This window comes from Trichosurus vulpecula, chromosome 2 (assembly GCF_011100635.1).
Source record: "Trichosurus vulpecula isolate mTriVul1 chromosome 2, mTriVul1.pri, whole genome shotgun sequence".
Lineage (NCBI taxonomy): Eukaryota > Metazoa > Chordata > Mammalia > Diprotodontia > Phalangeridae > Trichosurus > Trichosurus vulpecula.
In genome coordinates, this window is record NC_050574.1 from 229,010,711 (window position 1) to 229,036,615 (window position 25,905).

The following is a 25,905-nucleotide window of genomic DNA, read 5'->3' on the forward strand; positions in this document are numbered from 1 at the left end:
TCTTTGCCACCACAAAATACTATTGTGCTATAAGAAATGAGGAGCAGACGGACTTCATTATAACCTGGAATGACCTATATGAACTTATGCTGTGTGAGGGGAGCAGAACCAGGAGATCATTACACACAATTACAAACATGCGCTATCTGTAAGGACTAACATTGATAGCTTGACTCCTCACATCAATGCAAGGTCCAAAGATAGCTCCAAAAGACTCATGATGTTCAAAAAGCTATGCATATCCAGAGAAAGAATTATGGAGTCTGAATGCAGATTGGGGCAAAATTTTTGGTCTTTTTCTTTTTGTTTTCCCTTTTTATTTTTTGGTTTTGTTTCTCCTTTCTCATGATTCATTCCATTGGTTATGCTTCTTCATTACAACTGGAGTATTATGTAAATAAGTTCAAGGTGAAGGTATATGTAGAACCTACATTGGATTACATGCCATCTTGGAGGGCTGGGGGGAGGAGTGGGAGGGAGAGAAAATTTGGAACTGAGTGTTGTAAACTAAAAATAAAAAATAAATAAAAAAAAAGAAATATACTTTCTCTGCATCTCCTGCCTGTTGATATCCTTATATTCCTTCAAGGCTCAGCTCAAGCCCCACTTCATGTGTGAATCCTTCCCTGATCAAAGTTGGTGTTTTCTCCCTTCACAAATTTTCCTAGAGCCCCCTTTTTCTGATCATTTTCTTGATCATTTCATTACATGGTTATTATGCTTAACCAACTAGGTGGTGCAGTGGATAGGGCACTCAAATCCTGGAGTCAGGAAGAGTTAAATCCAATGCTAGCCTCAAGATACTTCTTATTCATATGACCCTGGACAAGTCATTCAGCCTGTCTGCCTCAGTTTCCACATCTGCAAAATGGAGATAATAAAAGCCCCTACTTCCCAAGGTTGTGAAGATCAAATGAGATCATATTTGTAAAGTTCCTGCAAGCCTTAAAATGCTGTTACTATCTGTACACTCTGTTGCCACCAAATAGAATGTAAGGTCCTTGAGGGCAGGGGATCTTTCATTTTTATCCCCAACACCTAGCACTGTACTTTACATAAAGCAACTATTTAATAAATACTTGCTGAAATGAATTGGAGGTCATCAAGGGAGTAATTGCAGTAAGAGCTTTGAGGGGGAGAGTCATATTGCAAGGAGTTAAGAGGTGAGGGGCTGGGACTAGTGAGTGTAAACTACTCTTTTGAAAAGTTCAGCAGTGAACAGAAAGTGGGAACAGGGATAGTAGCAGGACTCAGGGAAGGCTTCCCTCTCACACAGGATGAGGGGAATGGGAACATATTGGAATCTGGAGGCAGAGGGGAAAGAACCAGTGGAAAGAGAGATATTGACTATGCCGGAGATGCCTGTCTCTTGGGATGATTGATGGAATAATGTCCCAGAGGTGGTGGGATGGGGTGGGATCACAGCAAGTGGTCAGTGTTGGCCTTAGAATGGAAATGGAAAAGGAAAAGAAATACCTTTCCCTCTGGGACAGGAGGAAGAAGAAATGTTGAGGTCTGTAGGAGGATAACTGAGTAGGTTCCCAATGGATAGCCTTGATCGTCTCTATAAAATAAGGAGCAAAGTGAACTGTTGAATATGTGGAAGAGGAATAGGGATGAGAGTCTGATTAAAGGAGGAAACAATGAACATTTATACAGCCCTTCACACATGTTATATCATCTGATCCTCACAACTACCCTGGAAGGAAGGCACTATTATTATCCCTGTTTTACAGATGAGGAAATGGAGGCAGAAAGAAATTAATGAATTGAAATTAAATGATGAGCCCAGAATCACACAGCTAGCATCTGAGGCAGGATTTAAACTTAGGTCTTCCTGATTCCGAAGCCAGCCTTCTATCCACTGTGCCACCTAGCAGCCTCTAGGAAAGGTTGACAATAGATGTTTTGGGGCGTTCTATAGAATCAAAAGGAGATAAATAAAAGGTATTCTGAGTAGCAGTAAGAGGCCAGCATGAATGTATATTGGAGCACATAACCATAAACTTGTGACTTTCTCCAGTAATAGCTGGCTGGGAGGGAGGTGGAAAGGATGAATGGCAGAGGTCTTCTAGGGCTGGAGACTTGCCATTCTCATATGGCTGGAGATCAAGAGGCAAAGTATTTAAGGGTGGTCTCAACAGCATTTTTTAAATGGTCCGGGCCATTTAGGGAGGCAAGTAAAGTCAGAAGGAAACTGACAGATTGGCTGAATAATGGAGGTTTTGGAGTCATCTGGGTGATTCTGGGCAAATCATTTAACTTCTCTTGCCCTTAGTTTCCTTATCTGTAAAACTAGAGGGCCTCTGAGGTCCCTTCTGGGTCCAATACTTAGCGCAGTACCTGGCACATAGTAGGTATTTAATAAATTGATTGATATATCTATGTTTTTATGAAGAGTCAGATCAGTAAGAGGGCCCTCTCTCTTGGTAAATGTTGAAGGATAAGAGTTTATAGTCAGTGAGGGACGTTTCAGAGTTTTAGAACCTAGAGGTAAAAGATAGTATATAAATCTTCTGTACCAAATGTGGACTGGGAACTTTATGTTGGCTTGGAGACAAGGGAATTAATATAATTGCACTGTAGGGAGCCAGTAGAATTAGTGTAATTGCAGAAAAGTTGCAATCTGGAAAATGTAGATACCCAAAAGGAAGGCATTGATGAAAGGGGGAGAAAGTGGGAAGTATAGGGAAGATACCAAAATAGCCTTTAAGCTTTAAAACAAAAACAAAACACCCCATGGGTTCAGAAACAGAGGAAGGGAGAAAATAGGCTATGAAAAGCAGGTTCTAAAGTCAGATGGCCAAAAGGGGAATAAGTTCATTCTGCTCCTCCCTGCTCCTTCCTCCTTCCCTTCTACATGTCATGGCCTCCCATTTCAGGACATGAAGTTCACCCTCCTGATTTATCTACTCCTGGCTCTCAGCAGCCTAGTTAGAATCAGGCTGTGTCCTTCGCCATTAATTAGGCTAGCAATGAGTGCCACTCCAAACATTCTCTTGTGTCATCTTGGTGATTCATAATCAAAAGACAGCTTTGGAGAGGGGGAGACAGCAAATAGTGCTCAGGGCCTGGAGTCAGGAAGACCTGAGTTCAAATCTGATATAAGACACTTCCTAACTAGTGTGACCTTGAGTAACTCATTTTACTTCTGTCTGCCTCAGTTTCCTCCACTGTGAAATGAGGATCATAATAGCACCTACTTCCCAGGCTTGATGTGAGGTTAAATGAGATATTATCTATAAAGCATTTAGCAGTACCTGGCACTTAGTAGGTGCTTAATAAATTCTTGTTCTCTTCTTCACAACCCCTTCTCTTCCCTTCATGCCAAGAGCTCTTTTAGGTAATGCAAAAATGGCTACTGAAGAACTCAACAGTTCCTAAAAGAACAACTAAGGTGACATCAGCCTATGTGAGTTAGGCCAGGGTTAGACTATCAAGAGACTAAAGGGACCGAGCAATTGGTTTAGTCCAGGGGATGTGAGGGCTGTGTCTTTAATTTCACTTCCCTATTTGATTTTGACCCTTTTTTATGGACACTAGAAGAAGAGGCAGCTAGGTGGCACAGTGGATAGAACATTGGGCTTGGAATCAAGAAGACTCATCTTTCTGAGTTCAAATCTGGCCTCAGACACTTCCTAGCTGTGTGACCCTGGGCAAGTCATTTGCCTCAGTTTCCTCATCTGTCAAATGAGCTGGAGAAGGAAATGGCAAACCCCTCCAGTATCTCTACCAAGAAAACCTCAAGTGGGGTCATGAAGAGTCAGACACGACCCAAAATGACCAAACAACAACAGGAGAAGTGGAATGGGAGGATAAGAGGACATATGTAAAGATAAAAAAAGTCAAAAGATCAAAGCTGAGAGGATTTGAAAACTGACATGAATTTGGAAATTTCAGTTTAAGATTGTAAAAATTTATCTTATATTCCTATTTCTCTCCTAACTACCCACACCAATCAATGTGAACCCAATTATGCAGCAAGATAGAAAACAGCTAGAACCTAGAAGTGCCCTGTATATTACAGGTTACATATAAATGACAGCAACATGTCTTCTGCTACTGTACTATGGTAGCAAGGGCAGCTGAACCTGTAGGGGCAAGAAGGCAGCAGAGATAAGTAATAGAGTTGATGACTGTGCCAGCCCCTTCCTCTCCTACCCTGGGCCATCTGTTGATGGAAAAGGAGGGGACCGGGAGGAAGAGAACAAGAATTTAAGCATCTACCACGAGCCAGGTACATAGTGCTAAATGCTTTATAGATATTATCTCATTTAACCTCACAAGAACCCTGGAAAGTAGGTACTATTACAGTGGAGGAAACTGAGGCAGACAGAAGTTAAAAAAAAAAGTACCCATATAGGTACTTAATATAGGCTGCCCAATGAACAGTGTTCTAGGCTGTACAGCAGATGCTTCTTTTTGAAGGAAGGGGAGGAAGAGAGAGCAAGCACATCAAGGGAGATTTCCTCAGTGGTAGAGCAGTGTGGGATTTTTTGGGTGGGGAGAATGGAGGAGAGTGTTTTTCCTGGGCAGTTTTTTTCCCAGTGTATTTCTGTATTTCCCGGTATTATGTATAACCCTGGGAAAGTCTTGTGTGCCGTGCTATGTTTCAAGCCACCCAAAATCTCAGATACAGAGGATATAGAAGGGTCCGGTGGTGACAAATCTATGTCACAAGGTCCGCAATTGCTGAACCCATGACAACACCTTCAGAGTCATTGCTCTTCTCTCAGGTATGCCTGCATCAGAAGTTGAAAGACCCTGGTGGTCAGAGATTACAAGATTCTGATACCTCCTTCCCAATTTACAGAAACAAACAAAGAATAGCTTGGAAATGATCAGAAAATTATTCTGGGCTCACTTTTCTCAGGAAAGAGGAGTGGCAGAGGGTCACAGTTGAAAACCATCATGCAGAAGTCTAAATTAGGACAAGTGAAAATTGCCAAAGCTACATATATAAAATAGAAATCAAGTCCCCTCAGGATGTGTTTAGGGCTTTAGAGCAGGAGCATTGTGTGGTGGGAAAAGGATCTGACTTGAAGATTGAATCCTGCCTTTTATATTTATTTAGCAGCTCTGTGATCACGGACAAATTATTTAACTTTCTCAGATCCTCCTTTTCCTCAAAAGCAAAATGTCATACCTGCCTAAAGGCATTGCTGTGAGGGTGAACTTTGTAAACCTTGAAGTGTGACATATTCGGGGTGTCCTAAAAGTCTTAGTGCTGTCTTAAGCTTTAATTTTTGATATTTTCAGTTGTGTCTCTGAGACTATTTGTTCAAGTATGGTGTTTCTTAATTGCAAGTGGTAAGACACTGAAAGGGCAGCTAGGTGGCGCCATAGTGCATAGGGCGATGAGCCTGAAGTCAGGAAGACTCACCTTCTTGAGTTCAAATCTGGCCTCAGACACACACTATATGACTCTGGCAAATCACTTAACTATCTTTGCCTCAATTTCCTCATCTGTAAAATGAGCTGGAGAACAAAAATGGCAAACCACTGCAGTATCTTTGCCAAGAAAACCCCAAACAGGGTCACAAAGAGTCGGAAATGATTGAACAAGACACTGAATACTAATTGATATCTGAATGAATAACTGACACATCGATGAATCATGTTGAAATCACCTGGAGAGTAGGGAGAAATTAATTAAGAAGCAGTGTGGTAGAGCGTGTTGGATTTGGAGTCAGAGGATCTGGGTTTGAATTTCATCTGTGCTACTTACTACCCATATGACTTTGGGCAAACAATTTAACCTCTTGCATCTCGGTTTCTCCATCTATAAAATGAAGAGGTTAAATCAGATGTAACAATAATTCTGTTGTTAGTTGTTTTTCAGCTGTTTCTGACTCTTTGTGGCCCTTTTTGGGATTTTCTTGGCAGAGATACAGGAGTGGTTTTGCCATTTCCTTCTCCAGCTTATCTTAGAGATGAGGAAACAAGCAAACAGGGTTAAGTTACTTGCCCAAGGTCATACAGCTAGCAAGTGGCTGAGGCCAGATTTTAACTCAGGTCTTCATGACTCTAGGCCTGGTGCTCTATTCACTGTGTCACCTAGCTGCCCTTTAATAATAATCATAATCATAATAATAATAGCTAGTATTTATTAAACAACTACTATGTGGTAGTTACTGGCTAAGCACTGCACAAATACTATTTCATTTGGTCCTCAGAGGAAGCCAGGCAGGTAGGTGCTATTATCCTTCCCATTTTACAGCTGAGAAAATTGAGACAGGCAGATGTTAAATGACTTACCTAAGGACACACAGTTAGTAAGTTTCTGAGGCTAGATTTGAATTCAAGTCTTCCCGACTCCAGGCCCAGTACTCTATCCACTGTACCACCAGAAGTGTCTTTTCTAGCTCTAAATCTACGATACCATTAGGAAATGTTTTCTCCTAATTCTCCTCCTCCTCTACTCATCTCTACCATAACCATCAATGCCACTAAACAGCAGAGGATGCTGAAGAAATCTTTCACTCCCTAGACCTTAAACTGGAAGGACCATCTAGTCCAACCCTATCTTTTTACAGCTAAGGAACGTGAGACCCAGGGAGGTTCAGTGACTTGTCCAAAGTTACACAAGAAGTAAGTGTAAGGGTTAGGATTTGAATCTGGAGTCTCTGAGGCAGGAGCCAGTGCTTTTTCCGCCAATCATGCTGCTTCCCATATAGGTACTTAATAAGTATTTGTTGAAAGGATAACTATTAGACCTCAGGGTTGACAGAAGTTAACAATGAGTTCTCAAAACCATCTCCTTGGCTGACATTTGACAAAAACATAATGAGGGCTTAAGGTTTCACCACCTAATGGCAATGTGCCAAGACCCAAAGTGTTGTATGGAAAAAAAGATTAAAATTAAGGTTCTCAGAAATTATGGCCTATTCATGGTAGCTTCAACTTCCCTGCCTCAAAAACAAACATACGAACAAAACCCCCTAAACTTGGGTTATTCTAGACTTCCTCAAAGTGATGCATGTACCAAGGCACATGGAGATTTAGAATGGCAGGGCAACTATTTGGTGTTCTAAACATCCCAGTAGAGCAGGATGGGTAATGAGCATCATGGTACCATGTGGCATAGTCAAGAATGCTGATTGCCTGGGCATCATTCCCTGTAGCACAATTATTTTTAAAAGGCTCTAGGATTACACCCTCCCCCACCTTCCCAACACACACACACACACACACACACACACACACCCAGTTCCAGGCTACTGGGTCCATGTTCTTAAGTTGGACTTTATATTAATATGGTTATAAAGGTGACAGTGTAGCTAGTGAGAACTCATTGTAGCAGACCGTTGGAACTTTGGAGAGTCTGGTTAAGCTATGTGTCTTTCCCTGTATGTCTGTTGCTAGCAGTTCAGTTTCTTTCAACCTGCAGAATTTGCCAGTGGTTTAACAGTGACCGAGTACAACAGCAGTAACTCGACTATACACAAGCCAACAGACCCAACTTGCAGAACCAAGACCAAGAGGGCAGTGAATTGACCTCTCCCCGGATCACATAACTTTGTAAGCACTGAAAATGTTCAGGCCTGCAGACTGAACTGTGAAAGCAGCAGAAAGACATAAAAGGACAGAAGCTCAGGCTAGCCATTTACCCCACCCCCCAAGAAGTGAACAGAACCCAACACTAACATAAAGTCAAGAGGTAGGTTGGAAGAATGAAAACAAAAAAGAACCCAACTATAAAGAGCTACAATGGTGACAGGGAAGCTCAAGACTCAAACACAGAAGACAACAACTTGAAAACATCTGCAAACAAAGCCTCAAAGAAAGAAGCAGATCAGACATAACCCCAATAAGAATTCCCAGAAGACTTAAAGGAGCTAAAAATGATTAAAAACCAAATGATCTGAACTAACCCACTTATTCAATGCCATCCCAATTAAATTACCAAAAAATTATTTTATTGACCTAGAAAAAATAATAACAGAATTCATTTGGAAGAACGAAAGGTCAAGAACATCAATGGAATTAATGAAAAAGGAAGTTTAACAGTACCAGATCTTAAACTGTATTATAAGGCAGTAATTATCAAAACTATCTGGTACTGGCTAAGAAATAGAAAGTAGAACAGTGGAACAGAGCAGACATATAACACACATTAAATGATCATAGTAATCTTGTGTTTGACAAATGCAAAGATTTAAGCTTGTGAGATAAGAATTCACTATTTGGTAAAAATTGCTAGGAAAACTGGAAAGCAGTCTTGCATAAATTGGATATAGACCAATATCTGCACCATTTACCAAGATAAGGTCAAAATGGACACATGATCTAAATATATAGGGAGATATCATAAGTAAATTGGAAGGATATACAACATATTACCTATCAGACTTATGTATAGAAGAAGAATTTATGAATAAATAAGAGACTGAGACCATTGTGAGATGGAAAATTGATAATTTTGATTATATTAAATTAAAAAATTTTTGTATAAACAAAACCAATATAGCCAAGATTACAAGGAAAGAAAATTGAGAAAAAAATTTTTGCAGACAGTTTCTCAGATAAAGGCCTCATATCTCAAATATTTAGGGAACTTTATCAAATTCATAAGAATATGAGTCATTTCCCAATTGATAAATGGTCAAAGAATATGAACAGGCAGTTTTTCGATGAAGAAATCAAAATTATGTATAGTCATGTTGAAATAAAGTATTATTTTCTATCATATTAATAACCAATTATTAATTAGGATTCAGGTTTTTAATTTCCTCATTCAGGGACCTGCCCCTGTAGGTCAGTCAGCCAGTCTTTGAAGGGCATGGCTGATCTAGGAGACGGCCCTAATCCTCTGGGAATATGCTCCTGGATCTCAGGCAGGCCCTCACCCAATTAGGAGACCTTACTTCTGTTTGGAGTATAAACAGAATCTAATCTAGGTGAATTTTTGCCTGCAGGGAATAGGCCCAAGTCCTTATACTCCTCCACTGGAGTTTAGAGAGACCCATCTGACAACGGAGAAAACCAACCAGAGTGGCCTACGTAGAGCTGGATTACCCTGTCCAGATTATTGGAGGTGGCTGAGTCTTAGGATCAAGCCATATTCTTGGCAGGAGGAGCAAAAGACTTTTTAAACCTACTTCTTCATTAAGAGTTCACCAATCAGGGTTGATTTCTCCTGTCAGGAGCAATCCCTTTTACAAAGGTATTTAAAGCATTCAGTGTCTCCAAGAGAAACCATGGACCATCAATTTATTATTAACTAGCCTAATTGATAAATTGATTATTAATTACCCAGAGACTCTGTCTTTTGGCTTTGTCATTCACCACAATATGAAAAAAATGCTCTAAATCATTATTGGTTAGAGAAATGCAAATTAAAACAACTTTGAGATATCTCACACCCCTCAGATTAGTGCAGGGTAGGGAGGGAGAGAGATAGTTCAGAATGTAAAATGTGACAAAAATAAATTAAATTAAAAAAAAACATGAGTTATGAAGAAAGGTATGAAAAAAAGAATAGCTTGGTAAAAAAGAGACAAAACCTTATTGAAGAAAATAGTTCCTTGAAAATTAGAATTGGCCAAATGGAAGCTAATGACTCCATGAGACAACAAGACAAAATAAAACAAAGTCAAAAGACTGAAAAACAGAAAAATATATGAACTATCTCACAGGAAAAAAATATTGACCTGGAAAATAGATCAAGGAGAGATAATTTAAGAATCAATGGACTACCTGAAAGCCATGAACAAACAAAAATCATATTTCAAGATATATCAAGAAAATTGCCCAGATCTCTGAACCAGAGGGTAACATAGACTCTATCAGTCACTTCCAAGAAGAGACCACAAAATGAAGACTCTGAGTAATATTATACCCAAAATTCAGAGCTCCTACGTCAAGGAAAAAATATTGCAAGGAGCCAGAAAAAAAGGCTTAAAGTACCAAGCCACAGTCAGGATCACGCAAGCTTTAGCAGTCACCACTATAAAGAAATGTGATATTCCACAAGGCAAAGGATCTAGGCTCACAACCAAGAATAACCTATTGAGAAAAACTGAGTATAATCCTACCAGAGGAAAAAAATGGATCTTTAAGGAAATAGAGGACTTCAAATGCTTTTGATGAAAGGACCGGAGTTGAATAGAAAATTTGACATTCAAAAATAACACTCAAAAGGAGCATAAGGATAATTGTGAGTGAGAAATAAGAGATTAAACAAGTTTAAACCATTACATTCTTATATGGGGAAACAATACATGTAACCCCTCAGAACTTTATCATCACCAGGGGTCTTAGAAGGAATCTAATGAGAGAGAGGGCCTAGATATGATTCTATTATGTTTGGATGATCTCAGAAAAAGAATGGAAGGGTGAGGAAGAAAAATGCACTGGGAAAGGGAGAAGTGAGAGAAAGAATGGGGAAGATTTTAACTCATATAAATAGGGTGCACAAAGAAGAGTTTATGCAGTGGAGGGGGTAGTGCAGGAAAGTGCGCAACACTTGGACCTCAGTCTCATCCGAATTGGTTCAAGGAAGGAAGAATATACATATGCACACAATTGGATAAAGAAACTCATCTTATCCAACAGGGAAGTAGGAAGAAAATGAGTTAAGGGGGGAAGGATTGGATAATGGGAAGGTAAACTAAAGGAAGCAGTGGTCAGAAGTAGAACAGAATATTGAAGAGGTGACAGGAAAAAAATAGAAGGAAAAATATAAGAGAATAGGATGGAAATAAATACACAGGTAGCAGTCATAACTGTGAATGTAAATAGGATGAATGCACTCATAAAATGAAAGAGAACAGTAGAATAGATTAGAAACTAGATTCCAACAATATGTTGTTTACAACCCCCTCCCACCCTCCACCCCCACCATATTTGAAATACAAAGATACACATAAAGTTAAAATAAGGGACTGGAGCAGAATCAATTATACTTCAGTTGAAGTAAAACAAAAAAAGCAGAGGTAGCAATTATGAGCTCAGAGAAAGCAAAAATAAACCTAATTTAAAAAGATAAGCAGGAAAACTGCATTTTGATAAAAGGTACCACAGACAATGAATGAATATCAATATTGGACATGTAAGCATTCAATGGCATGGCATCTAAATTCTTAGAGGAAAAATTAAGTGGGTTATAGGAGAAAATAGACAATAAAACTATAATAGTGGGGGACCTTAATTTACCCCTCTAACACCTAGATAAACCTGACCTCAAAATAAATAAGAAAACCGTTAAGGAGATGAATAGAATTTTTTAAAAATTAATTTATTTTTAGTTTTCAACATTCACTTCCACAAGATTTTGAGTTCCAAATTTTCTCTCCATCTATCCCCTCCCCCCATCCCAAGATGGAGTGCATTCTGATTACCCCTTCCCCCAATCTACCCTCCCTTCTATCACCCCGCTCCCCATCCACTTATCACTTTCCCTTCTATTTTCCTGTAGGGCAAGATAGATTTCTCTACCTCATTGCCTGTGTATCTTATTTCCCAGTTGCATATAAAAACAATTTTTAACATTTGTTTTTAAAACTTTGAGTTCCACGTGATGAATAGAATCTTATAAAAGTTAGATATGATAGACTGTTGAATTGGAATAGAAAGGAAGATATCTCTTAGCTTTGAATAGCGTTTTCACAAAAACTGATCACGTATTAGGACATAGAAATTTCACAAACAAATGTGGAAAAGCAGAAATATTAAACACACTCTTTACATCATAAAATAAAATTTGCATTCAATAGAGGTCTTTGAAGCATAGACAAAAAAATTAATTAAAACTAATTAATTCTAAAGAATAAATGGGTCAAAGAACAACCAATCACTTCATTTAAAATAATGACAACAATGAGATAACGTACTAAAATATATGGAGTGCAGCCAAAGCAGTACTTGGGAGAAATGTTTATAGCTCTAACCATTTACATCAATAAAAGAGAGAAAGAGTAGATCAATGAACTAGGCATGCAACTAAAAAATACTAGAAGACCAACAAATTAAAAACCTCTAATTAAACAGCATAATAGAAATCCTGAAAATCAAAGGAGAGATTAACAAAATTAAAAGTAAAAAAATCTATAAAACTAATAAATAAAGCAAGGATTTAGTTTTTTGGGAAAGAAAAACTCCAATAAAATAGATAAGCCATTAGCTAATTTGATTTTTTTTTAAAAAGAAGAAAATCAAATCACCAGTAATAAAAATGAAAAAAGTGAATTCACAATCAATTAAGAAGAAATAAAAGCAATTATTAGGAGCTACTTAGCCCGGTTACGTGCCAATAAAACTGACAATCTAAATGAAATAGATGATTACTTACAAAAATATAAATTGCCCAGATTAACAGAACAGGAAATAGAATACTTAAATAACTCTATCTTGGAAAAAGAAATTGTACAAGCCACAAATAAACTCCTAAGGAAAAAATAACTCAGGATTAGATGGATTTACAAGTAAATTCTACCAAACATTTAAATAACCATTAATTCCAATACTACACAAAGTGGAAAAATAAAGGAGTCCTACCAAATTTTTTCTATGACACAAATGTGATCTTGATACCTAAACTGGGGAGAGGTCAAAACAAAGAAAGGAAACTATAAGCCAATTTCCCTAATGAATATAGATGAAAAAATTTTAAAATAAAATACTAAGTAGATTACAGCAATATATCACAAAGATTCTATACTGTAACCAGGCTAGATTTATACCAGGAATGCAGGGCTGGTTCAATATTGGGAAAAATATAAACATTGATCATATTAACAAGAAAAATTATATTAATTAATATTTAATTTAAATTCAAATTCAATTGATAATTAATTAATTAATATTGAAATTAATATTTCAATACATTCAGAAAAAGCTTTCAACAAAATATAACATGCATTCCTATTTTAAAAACCACATAGAAATAAATAACATACCAAGAATAAATGGATTTTTCCCTTAAATGATCAGTAGTTTCTATTGATAACTAAGAGCCAGAATTATCTGTAATGGGGACATAGCTAGAAACCTTTCCAATGAGATCAGGAGTGAAAAGTGAAGATGTCCATTATTACCATTACTATTCAATATTGTCCTAGAAATGCTAGCTATAACTATAAGACAAGAGGAGGAAATTAAAGGAATGAGCATAGTGAATGAAGAAACAAAACTATCACTTTTTGCAGATGAAATGATAGTTTACTTAGAGAACTCTAGAAAGTCAACTAAAAAACTAATTGAAACAATTAACAACTACAGCAAAGTTGCAATATTTTAAAAAAAAAGCCACAAATAGATCGTCTGCATTTCTATATATTACCAAAAAAAAATCCAGCAGGAAGAGGTAGAGAAATTCCATTGAAAATAACTACAGTCAATATAAAATCCTTTGGAGTCTACCTGCCAAGGCATACACAGGAACTTTATGAACATAATTATAAAACATTCTTTACACAAGTAAAGGCAGATCTAAATAATTGGAGAAATATTAATTGCTCATGGATAGGCTGAGCCAATATAATAAAAATGACAAAATTAATTTACTTATTCAGTGCCACACACCAATCAAACTACCAAAGGATTACTTTATAGAACTAGAAAAAAATAATAACAAAATTTATGTGAAGGAACAAAAAATAAAAAAATATTAAAGGAATCAGCAGTAAAAAATTGAGATGGAAGGGGGCCTTATAATGCTTGACCTCAAACAATACTATAAAGCTGTTAGTTGTCAAAACAATCTGGCATCGGATAAAAAATATAGAGTTTTATCAGTGGAATACTTAGGGACACAATATACAGAAGCAAATCATCACAGTAACAAAGTGTTTGATAAACCCAAAGATTCCAGGAATTTGACAAAAGCTGCTGGGCAAACTGGAAAAATCTGGCAAAAAACTAGGTATAGGCCAACATCTCACACAGTATACCAAGATAAGCATAATATCATAAGCAAATTAGAGGAGTAGGGAAGAAATTACCTGTCAGATCTATAGAAGGGGAAGAGTTCATGACCAAACAAAAGATGGAAAAGTTCACAGGAAGCAAAATGGACAATTTGATTTACATAAAATTAAAGAGTTTTTGCATAAACAAAAGCAATGCAGCTAAAGTTAGAAGAGGAGGAAAAGTATTTGCAGTAAGTTTATCTGATAAAGGTCTCATATCTATGATACATAGGAAACAGAGTCAAATTTATAAGAATAAAAGTCATTCTTCAAATGATAAAATGATCAAAGAATATGGATGGATAATTTTTTAGAGTAAGAAACCTGAATTTCAATAACCATGTTAAAAAATGCTCAAATCACTGATAATTACAGAAATGGAAGTGAAAACAACTCTTAGGTACCTCATACCTATCAGATAAGCAAAGTTAACAAAAAGAGAAAATGACAAATACTGGGCTTTGGGAAAACAAGTATACTAATGCACTATTGGCAGAGTTGTGAAGTGGTCCTGCCATTCTGGAAAGCAATTTGGAATTAGGCCCTCAAAGTTATTAAACTTAACATGCCCTTTGGGCAGTAATACCATATCTAGGTCTATACCTCAATTAGATAAAAGAAAGAGGAAAAGAACCTATATGTACAAAAATATTTACAGAGGCTTTTTTTTTTTGCATTAGCAAAGAAATGGAAACTAAGGGGATGCCCATCAATTGGAGAATGGTGGAACAAGTTATGGTATATGAATGTGATAGAATATTATTGCGCTGTAATAAATGATGAAGAGGATGGTTTCAGAAAAAAAAAACTTAGGAAGACATATAATTTGATGCAGAATGATGTGAGCAGAACCAAGAGAACAATTTCTACAACAAAAACAATACTGTAAGACAATCAACTCTGAATGACTTAGGAACTCTGATCGACACAATGACCAACCACAATCCCAAAGGACATGTGATGAAACATGCTAGCCATATTCAGGCAGAGAAGTGATGGACTCAAAGTGTAAATCAAAACATATGTTCTTTTCACTGTTAATTTATATTTTTAGACATAGCTAATGTGGGAATTTATTTTGCACGACTATATTTGAAATGGGCTTTGTTTTTCTTGCTTCTCAATGCATGGCAGAGGGGAATAGAAAAGGAGAGAATTTGAAACTGAAAATAAAATAAAACTTGAAAGAAAAAAAAAGATTAAGTCTAGTGTATCAGCTGGTGCTGCAGACAGGCCAGGCCTCAGTGAGCTGAGCCATAATGATAGAGGTCACAAGGTCAGCATCAGGTGTGCCCTTAGGAAATAGCTTCAAAACCACAAGTTCTTAACTTGGAGTCTGTTAACTTTAAAAACATATAAAATTTGATAGCTGTATTTCAATGTAATTGGTTTCCTTTGTAAACTCTATGTATTTTGTTTTTGGCACTTAATAGCATTGTGAGAAGAGATGCCAAAAGCTTCCCCAGACTGTCAAAGGGATCCATGCTACCAAAAGAGACTAAGCACTTTTGTTCTATCTAGGCATTTCTCTATTCCCTTGGGTATACTTGGGTCAGAATACTCCTGATAGGTAGTAGTCTCAGGAGACTGACAGTCCCTAGCTCCCTGTTGTTATCTCTCTAGGCTGGGCCATGCCAAGGTATTCTTGAGCCTGAGAGAGGGCCACTTCCCCAAACTAATCTCTTGTATGGTGACAGTGGCACAATGGATAGAGTGCCAGGCCTGGAGTCAGGAAGAACTGAGTTCAAATCCACAGCCTTAGACACATAGTAGCTGTGTGAGCCTGGACAAGTTGCTTAATCCTATTTGCCTCAGTTTCTTCATCTATAAAATGAGCTGGAGAAGGAAATGGCAAACCACATCTTTGCCAAGAAAACCTCAAATGGGGTCACAAAGTTGGACACGACTGAACAACAATAACAAACACCTTTTCAGGTGCCTTTTCAAGGCCCTTAATATTTCAGCCCCCACTGAAGTACATTTTGAAAAACATTCAACTAAAGCAATTGAGAGCATATGAGCATATTTTAATAATTTTCAGCTCCAAAGTCTCAGGCTGGCCTTCATTTAACCCAGGGCTTTGGCCACATTGCTACACACTTGCTTGGTATGGCCTTGGCTCTAAATTCCACACTGAGGGAAGAGCAGTAAACCACTAGGTTTGCTCCTTCATACAGAATCAGGAGTGATCTTACTACTCCTTCTGACATACACTGAGTTAGGAGGCCTTGAAGAAAAGACAATATAGAAACATATTTAATACTCACTTAAAATACAGTCTCCTTTCCAAACAGGGCCATTTGGAAATCTTGAGAATATGGCAGAGATTCTGAAAGACCAGGGTGAATGATGGAATGATTAGCCAAGAGTAGGGAAAGGGGGAGAAAAAGTCCAGTTTGGGAAAGAAAAGCGTCCTTAGGGTTTCCGAGTAAGATTAAGCCAAAGAAGGCTTTGAGGTCTGCCCAGCACATTAGCCTGATTTCCTGGATGGTGGAGGGGAGCTGGGGGGGGGGGGGCGCGCCAAGGGGGGAGAGACCCGTTTAACAATGTTTAATACTATTTAAAAGTACTATCTTTGCCCAACCTGCTTAAACAAAACTTTCCTGTATTGTCAATTACCCCAAGTAGGTGGTTCATAAAGTGTGGTATGATGGAAAGAATAGATCTGAAATAAGAGAAGACTTAGAATCCTGGCTCTGTTCTTTACTAGTTATATGATCTTGTGCAAGTCATTGAACACAGCTGGGTTTAGTTTCCTCATCTATAAAATGAGGGGGTGGGATGACATGAACTCTCAGGTCCCTGGCAGATCCAAATATATATGATCTTGTGACCTATGAAAAAGCAACATAATTAACAAGAAAAACTTTACCAAGAAACAGAGGGGATTTCCTAGGAGATTTCTAGCAAACTAAGTTGCCCAAGATAACGGGAAAGCACCCTTCTTGTCTCCCTCAAAATCAGCTTCTCACAGAGGCGCAAAGCCATTTCTTTGGGCAGAGCTGTTCCTCCTTATTACTTGTCAGTCTCACTGTTTATCTTTTGGTTTGGAGGAGATCCATTCTTTCCCTCTACCCTATAGGTGCCAGGAGACAAAAATTTGTGGCACTTCCCTTTAGTTTCTTTTGGCCCATTCATACTCCTTCCTTCTACCCTCCTTGCTGTTCCTTATTATTTTTTTTCCTGTTTTAGTGATTATGGAGAAGTACAATCCATTTCACCAATAGAAATCAGGATGCCCAACTTAGAAAGACTGATGGTTTTCTTTTGTTTTTTTTTTTTGTTTGTTTTTGGCAGGGGGGGAAGGCAGGGCAATTGGGGTTAAGTGACTTGCCCAAGCTCACACAGCTAGTAAATGTGTCAAGTGTCTGAGGCCAAATGTGAACTCAGGTACTCCTAACTCCAGGGCCGGTTCTCTACTCACTGCACCACCTAGCTGCCCTAGACTGATGGTTTTCTAAATCAAAAATATGAATATTTGAGAATGATTCAGAAAACTTCATCATAGGCAGTGTCTTCTATCTAGAAGAGGCCATGAAAGTAATCTTCAAGTACTTGAAAGACTGTTATGTGGAAGAGTAATTAGACTTATTTTTCCCATCTTCAGAGAGTAGAATTAGGAATAATTGCAGAGATACAGATTTAGGCCTGATGTCAGGAAAGATTACCTAATAATTAAGTTTGTCCGAAAAGTGGACTGGACTATCTAGGTACCTTATGAATTCCCCATTTCTGGAAGTCTTCGACCACACCTGGATGACTACTCACTGGGCACATTATAAAGGAGGTTCTTAGTGGGATACTAATTGGCCTCTGAGGTCTCCTCTGACTTTGCGATTTGTGACCTTAGAGACCTTGCCTAGCCTTCCTCATTTTACAGATAAGGAAACCAACGCCCTTCAAAGATAAATAATTTCCCCAAGGGGCTCAGAGACTCAGTGGCCAAGCTACAATTTGACCCCAGGTCTCTCAATTCCACTTCTATGATTCTGTCCATTATGCCACAATGCTCTTTGAGTTGTTAGGGAAGAATAAGAGGATACTAATTCAACACAGCACTTCTGGTTAATTATTAAGAAGCTCGTTAGGAGTGCTTCAGTTGACCTTTGCTCAGAGAAGGACTTTTATTACATACTTTTCATCATAGCCATCTGGCAAATATAGGAAAAATTCTTTTTAATGTTGCCTTTGGACTTTAGTCACACTGAATATTAGCATGTAGACCAGGGGTGGGGAACTCATGTCTTTAAGGCCACAGGTGGCCTTCTAAATTTTAAGAGTAGCCCTTTGCCTGAATCCAAATTTTACAAAACAAATGGCCACATGTGGCCTTCTAAATCCTTAAGGGCAGCCTTTTGACTGAATCCAAATTTGATTTATTCTGTAAAATTTGGATTCAGTCAAAAGGCTGCCCTTAAAGATTTAGAAGGCCACATGTGGTCTTAAGGATGCAGGTTCCCCACCCCTGATGTAGATAGTGGTAACAACGAACGTAGAAGGAAGTTTGACCAACTTAGCTTACATCTTAATATGGGGAAACATCTTTCTGGTAAGAGATATTAGGATTCTTTTTATCTCTAAATACTATGAGATCCATAGCCACATCCCTTGTTTTTGAGGCAAGAGGTTATACTTTAAAATACAGACTTCTTTGATTTTAAAATCCCTGCAGATTTGTAGGTTTGTAAAAATAAGTCTGCTTATAAAGTTAACTTGAAGCCCAGCCCTTCGTTCCAACATGTGGCCTTTGTGGAAGGAAGGATCATAGTGAGATGTGCCCAGAAAAGTCTCCCCTCCCTATACCATCTGGAACAGTCACCGGATGTGGAGAGTCACAAGAATCACCAATGATCCCCATAGGCCACAGAGGCATCTCCCTGACTTGCCGGCTAAGAGAATTCCATGGAAGCATGCAGACCAGTGGGAGTCTGTGTACTCCTGCCTTCAGACAGCCTTGTACAAACAACTCAAATAAGAAGGGTGGGCCCAGGGTCCACTGTTGGAACTCCAGCTGTCCTTGTGAAAGGAATTGAGGATAAGAAGTGGAGAAAGAGAAAGTTGTGGAAAGGAAGGGAAGAAGATGTGGGAAAAAGGAGCACTTCGGGGGAAGCTGACTCTGGGAGAATGCCACCATGGTTACTGCCCCTCCTAAAAAACATCACCCCTCCCAAAACTGATGTTTTCTTTCATTTTCATTTACTTCAAGGCCTGAAGTCCCAACAGTTAGAATTATTATTATTATTTTTATTTTGGTATTAACAAGCTACTTCTTTTTAAACACAAAACACCTCTAGGTGGATTAATGAATCATTAGTTATTAACGATTTGGTGCAGATTAGTTCAGTTTGCTTTCCTTTAAACACCTAGCTGAAAACATCTGCACAGGGAGGTTTTGAAGTTAGATACTTATGGGGAGGGGTGTGATTTTGGAGAACGTTTTATGTATGGCTAGATTGGCTGGGATACCTCAGTGGGAGGCTTAGAAGCAATATGTAGGTCCTGAATCTCTGGATAGAAGAAAGAAAGACAGGAAGAGAGACAGAAATATGTCCTCTTAGAGTTGGAAGTGATCTGAAAGGCCATGTGATCCATCCTTTCATTTTTTACAATTGTGGAAACTGAGGTCCAGAGAGGGAAAGTGACCTGACCAAAGTTATACAGATGGTAAAGAGTTATTCCAGAAAGAGAACCCATATGTTCTAACTTCCAGCCCATGCTAGCTACATAGGAGAATACGCAAAGCAAATAGAACTAATTTCAAAATTTTGTCTGAAACAGCATCTGTGGGGAAGGAAAACTCTCTTTTATCACATGGCCCAAGTACTCCACAGACAATAATTTCATTTTGTTAAAAGACTTTGGTAGACTAGCCTGGGAAACTCACCACCACTTAGCACATTACTAGACACTAAGCTTCCTGAGGGCAGGTAATGAGTCTTATCTAAAGTCTGATCTCACCTTTTATGTAGTGTATGAGTCAGGATTCAAACTCAGTTCTTTCAGACTCTAGATTCAGCACTTTAGCCTCTGTGAGGCCTAGCATAGCCATAGAGTAAAGGCAGACCTATGTATCTTCTTATTTCTAAGGGTCTGGATTAGACAACCTCCTTGAAATCTTTAAACTCTTTGTAACACCTTATTACAATACTTAGTTTTTTTTAAACCTGGGAGCAATATAATGACCTCTAAAGTTCATTTGGTTCCTGCCTCTTCAGTTTTAAGGAATTTATTTTAGAAGAAAAGTTCTCAGTTCTGTTACAAGGGCTCTGAGCTCCCAGTTAGGAAAATGGCCAGCATTTAGAGAGTGTTAGGATGAACATGGATACAAAGGGAATAAGTGAAGCCAAGAAAACAATATACATAATGACTATAACAACGTAAAAAGAACCACCAAAAATCAATTGAAAATAAATGTTATAAAATTACAAAGAACAAGCTTTGTCCCAGAGAAGAAACAGAAGAGGTCATTGTGTGAGGTCATCTAATCCAGCCCCTTAGAAGAAGGAAAATATATAGGTTTGTCTTTGTTGGCAGCTAGGCAACATACTGGCGAAGCTCTGGACTTAGGTTCTAGAAGAACTGAGTCTGAATGCTGCATCAGACACTATTTATAAGGAGAGATCGAATGTTAGGTAAGATTCATTCCCTGTCCTCAGGTAACTTACAGTCTAGCAATATAGTTTTTTGGGTTTTTTGGGGGTTTTTTTGGAGAGGGGAAGGCTGAGCAATTGGGGTTAAGTGACTTGCCCAAGGCCACACAGCTAGTAAGTCAAGTGTCTGAGGCCGAATTTGAACTCGGGTCCTCCTGACTCCAAGACTGGTGCTCTATTCACTGCACCACCTAGCTGCCCCTAGTCTAGCAATATTTTAAGTGGTGATTAGGGTGGCTAGAGTGGATAGAGTTCCTGACTCAGAATGAAGGCAGATGTGAGTTTGAATCTTGCCTCAGATATTTACTAGCTATGTGACCCTGGTTAAGTCACTTCACTTTTCCCAGCCTCAGTTGCTGGGGATAGTAGCACTTACTTTTCACAAATTGTACAGGGATCAAATGAGATAGAATATGTAAAATGCTTTGCAAACCTTAAAGAGCTGTGGAGGGAAAGGGGTTAAGGTAGAAGGACAAAAGCCCAGGAGCAGAAGTAATTGAGAGAGAAGGAAGGGCTGTGGTGATTATGCCACAGGAAGTAGTTGACCTGGAAGGAGGTGATGATAATAAATTGCTACCCCTAGCTGCAGTTCCTTATTTGTTTCACATACGGTGAAGAACATCAAATTTTAAAGAAAGCTAACATCTCAAAGGTGGGGATTGGGTGGGGGTGGGGGGCTTCTGAGGGGAAATGGGAGGCAAAATGGGCCATTTAGTAATTTTTCAAATATGCACTATTTACTTTCCTGATTGGCCTTTCTGCAACACACAAACCACATGTTTCAAGTCCCCAGAGCCTTTTTGGCTTGTTTTTCTCATGATGGTCACTGTTTAAGGGAAGTCATGGAATTTCCTTCTTAAACAGACCACCCACTTCTCCTTTTACCTGAATGAGACCGATAGAAAAATCTTGAAATGCTTTAAATTAAGTTAATTCCATAGAGCTACAAAATAGGTCATTTAAGAGGAAGCAGCCAGTTACAATAGAGATCCACTAAGAAATATAACTCCCATGATCTCACAAAGTACCTTCTTTGGATAATGAGTGCTGGGTGCTGTATTGCCGCTGCCTAGATCTTTATTTCCCATTTATAGGTGAAGGATTTCTACTTCAGTACCTTCCAAATGGGAGCATTCTCCACAATATTTCCTTTGGGCTGTTGGACTATCCTACTTCAGACAAATTGGAAGAGATGAGGGGAAAAAACTTTGTTTTTCAGGCAGTCTGTTTTCCCTATCAATCAGCAGCAGAGCTGAGTGGCCAAGTCTTCTGAGTTGCAGATGTAGCTGCAAAGCCAGGGCCACTCTATTCAAATCAATTTGGTTTCAGCCAAGATGCTGAGAAAGGCAGAACCCTGTGAAGAGTTGCAACTTCTCCAAGCCCATCCCTAACATGGACATGTGCCTGTCTAATGGGAGACAGGGAGGGAAACAGTCCCATGGCACTTCAGTGAGTAACCACGCTAGTCTTTAACCACTCTGTTTTCTTACTTTCCTGGCTGGACTAAACGTTGCCTACAGTTTCCTTTCACATGTATAGCTTCCTCTGACTCAAAAGGGAGTCCAGAGCCTGCAAAAAGTACTTAAAAAACAAAGAAATTAAGTCTTTAGTGCAGGACATGTTTGAAATACATATGTTGGTACCATATGCTTCTAAACACAGAGTGCCTTTCTCCTGGCCCAGGGATAGAATTAGATGCTTTGGGCAGCAAGTGGGTAAACCAACTTTGGCTTACATCAGGTCAGACAGAGGCCTGGAGGGGACCCCAAGAAGTTATTTAATTAATTAATCTTCTTTTATCCAGATATGACTGTATCATGGAACCACCTAAGTCTAAAGCCTGATTTGCTTCCTTTAACCCATAATATAAAGAAGTGAAAAGAGTAGATTCATATTTTGGAAGGTTATTTTATACCAGTTCTATAAATAGTTTTCAAAGTCCATTAAGATTGGGGAAAATGAGCTTGTCCTGAAAAATATCCACTGATACCACCAATTCAATTTTTAAAATCCAGCGTTTATTAAGTGCTTATTATGTTGGGCTAGGTTCTGGAGATAAAAAGACAAAAACAAAACTACATTAAAGACCCTATATTCTTTCTTTCTTTTTCTTTAAGAACCCCATATTCTACTGGAGGAATATAACATATACAGAAATACATCAACACAAGGTGATTTAAGTGGGGAGAGAATGCTAACTGGGAGGGATCAAGGAAGGCTTCCCAGGGGAGATGATGCTTAACCAGAGACTTGGAGGAATCAACTAATATTCTGTTAGTGAGTCAACAAACATTTATTAAGCACCTACTATATGCCAGGCACAGTGCTAAGCACTGAGGTTACAAAGGAAAGGACCAAAGCAGTCTGCTTTCAAGGAGCTCACAATCTAATGGGGCAGACAACTTGCAAATAACTATGTACAAGCAAGATACATTCATGATAATTTGGAGATAATTAACAGAAGGAAGGCATGTGAAATAAGGGGCTTTAGAGAAGGGCTTCTTCAGCCAATCAATCAATAAGCACTGATTAAAAACCTACTATGTACTGAACTCTACTATGATGGGGGCTGGAAGATAAAGGAATCTGAAAGGGAGAGATAAAAGAGAAATGAAAGGCCCACCATCCTCCCAGTCACTTAAGCTCATAACAAAGGAGTCACCCTCAACTCTTCCTTCTCCTTCACTTCCCCATCACCCCACCCCTACTTGTCCAATCAGCTACCAAATCTTCTCGATGCTATCTGCCCAGCACTCCTCTCATCTGTTCCCTTCTCTTCATTTGTGTGGCCAGCACCCTAATCTAAGCCCTCATCACCTCTCACCAGGAGGACTGCAATAGCCTTCTAATTCACATTTCTGCTTGCCCATAGGCAGGATAAAACATCACCTCTTCTGCTGGGAATTTCAAGTAAGTCCATCACAGTCTGGCTCCAACCAATTTTTCCAGACTGCTTTCATATTCCTCCCCCTCATGCACCTTATAGTCAACCAACCTGGCCTACCTGTCCCATGGATAATAGTTTATCTTCTACCTTCATGCCTTTGCATGGAGCTGTTCCCTATATCAGAAATGCACTTCTTTCTCATTTGTGTTTCTTGGAATCTTTCTTTTTTTCTAATTAAAGGGGCCATCCTTTGACTCACTTCTTAAAGAGGCCTATTCATTGAACAGGTCTTACCTCACTCAGAGTGAGAACCTGAAAAGGCCTAAGCCTCAAAGGGCCGGGGTCACCCATTGCATCCTGGGCCCTCTCCAGTCGTCCTAATGAATATCAGGCCACGGGACCCAGATGGCTCTGGAGGAGAAAGTGAGGCTGCTGACCTTGCACAGCTCTCCCTCACTCAAGTCAAAGTCAAGTGCAAGTCATGTCATCATTTTCCTAATGTCATGATTCTCTTTGAAAACAAAGGACAAACACAAAATCTTGGAATCTTTAGCTCTCTTCAAGCCTCTTCTAAGCACTTCATATAAAGTGCCATCAGCTACAGGAAGCCTTGAATGAGCTCTCTAGTAGTTAGTGTCCAGCCCACTGAACTATCTTGTATTTACATTTACATGTTGCTTTCCCTCAGTAGAATGGAAACTCCTTGAGGCCAGGTGATGCTTTCTTTTTGTTTTTGTAACCCTCACATTTGGCACAGTGCCTTGCTCATGTTAGCTGCTTTATAAATATTTATTGAATTAGTGAATGAATGAGGGTATTCTAAACATAAAGTAGGTTTTATGTGATGGCAATTGGGCAGGAGATTGGACATTAAATACCAGGCTGAAGAGTTTGTATTTCATCCTACAGGTAATTGGAGACACCAAAAGTTTTTAAGCAGGAGAAGAGTTCGGTCAGATTTATGTCCTGCACACATACCCTTTCTATAATGCCAAACATTGCTGGGTACAGTGAATGGCATCATATACATCCATCTAACCATGCATACTTTCCTCATTAACATAATTTCTCACAAAAGTTGAACAGAAATAAAAGACAAAAGAGGACTAGAATTTAATTGAATTTAACAAACATTTATTAAATGTTAGTTTTGTGCTGAGAGTGCTAACTCTCATTTAAGGTCATTGCAAGATTTTCCTTTGATTAGGGCACAGGGCCTGAGTTCACCAGGCAAACTAGAATACGTGATCTACCATCTTATCTTCTTGGAATACCCTAGGATCCCTGAAGGCTCAATTCATGTATCACTGCCTGAAAGCCTTCAGATTCCTCTAGTTGTTAGCTTTCTGAGCTCCTCAAACTTATGTTTACTCATTTACTTTATGTTAACTCTTTCTAAGTAAAAATAATCTCCTAGAGGGTAGGGACAGTTTTTCATTTGTCTTTGAATCCCCAGAATCTAACATAGTGCCTGGTCACAGAAATCACTTAATAACTTCTTGTTGTTTACTCATTTCAGTCACCTCTGACTCTCTGTGACCCCATTTGGGGTTTTCTTGGCAAAGATACTGGAGTCGTTTGCCACTCCTTCTCCAGCTCATTTTACAGATGAGGAAACTGAGGCAAACAGGGTTAAGCGACTTGCCCAGAGTCACATAGCTAGGAAGTCTGAAGCCATATTTAAACTCAGGAAGATGAGTCTTCCTAACTCTAGGCCCAGAGTTCTATCCACTGCTTCTCTTAGCTGTCCCTTAATAATAGTTTGTTGAATTGAATTCATATCACTGGTGGTATCTGGAGATGGCAACTGAGTACTACTACTTGCTCAAAACTTTCCCGAGAAAAGTGAGTCTTCTCTTTGATGCGCTTTGGAACGTAGATATCTAAAGAAGACCTTAGTCAACTATTCCAATTCCCTCATTTTATAGGTGAGGAGACTGAGGCCCACAGGGCTAATACCACTTGCTCAAGGTCAAAGGAAGGTAGTAAATAGCAGAGTTGGAATTTGAACCTAAGTCTTTTGAGTTTAAATCTAAAACTCTTTGCATTGCAATCATGCCAGGGGCACCAAAGCTTATGTCAATTTTCATGGCTGCTTTGCACTGGAGAATAACAATAACTCACATCTGTATAATTATGAAATGTTCTGCATAAATTATCATCATGCTTATTATGCCTCTTGGAGGTAAAGAGGTAATATTATCCTTCTATCATAGATGAGGAAACAGGCTCATTGGGGTGAAACCCCTTATCTAGAAGCAGACATCTAGGAAATGTATGGGGAGGAACTCAAACCAAGCAAGGTCTTTTGTCTCTAAGTCCAAGGCTTCTCCCACTATACCAGGGCTGCCTCTTAGACGAATGTTTTCAAAAGTGGCACAAAGTTGCTGCTGTTTCTTTTATTAATGTTTACTCTAAGCTGGCAGAAAACAGTCCTGAGCAAGACCTAATGACTCTG

The 25,905-nt window shown here is 38.8% G+C and overlaps 1 protein-coding gene across 5 annotated transcripts in view; it reads right to left on the bottom strand.

The window, feature by feature from the left end:
* WIPF1 (WAS/WASL interacting protein family member 1) overlaps window positions 1-25,905 on the bottom strand; it is a 161,486-nt gene that overhangs the window by 48,804 nt on the left and 86,777 nt on the right. Inside the window, exon 1 of one of the 5 annotated variants that reach the window (XM_036745170.1) lies at window positions 16,178-16,234. The exons of the other annotated variants lie outside the window; for them this stretch is intronic. The gene's annotated coding sequence lies outside the window, so the exon portion shown is untranslated. Of the gene's footprint in view, window positions 1-16,177; window positions 16,235-25,905 lie in introns of those variants that run through there. 5 annotated transcript variants of the gene reach the window in all.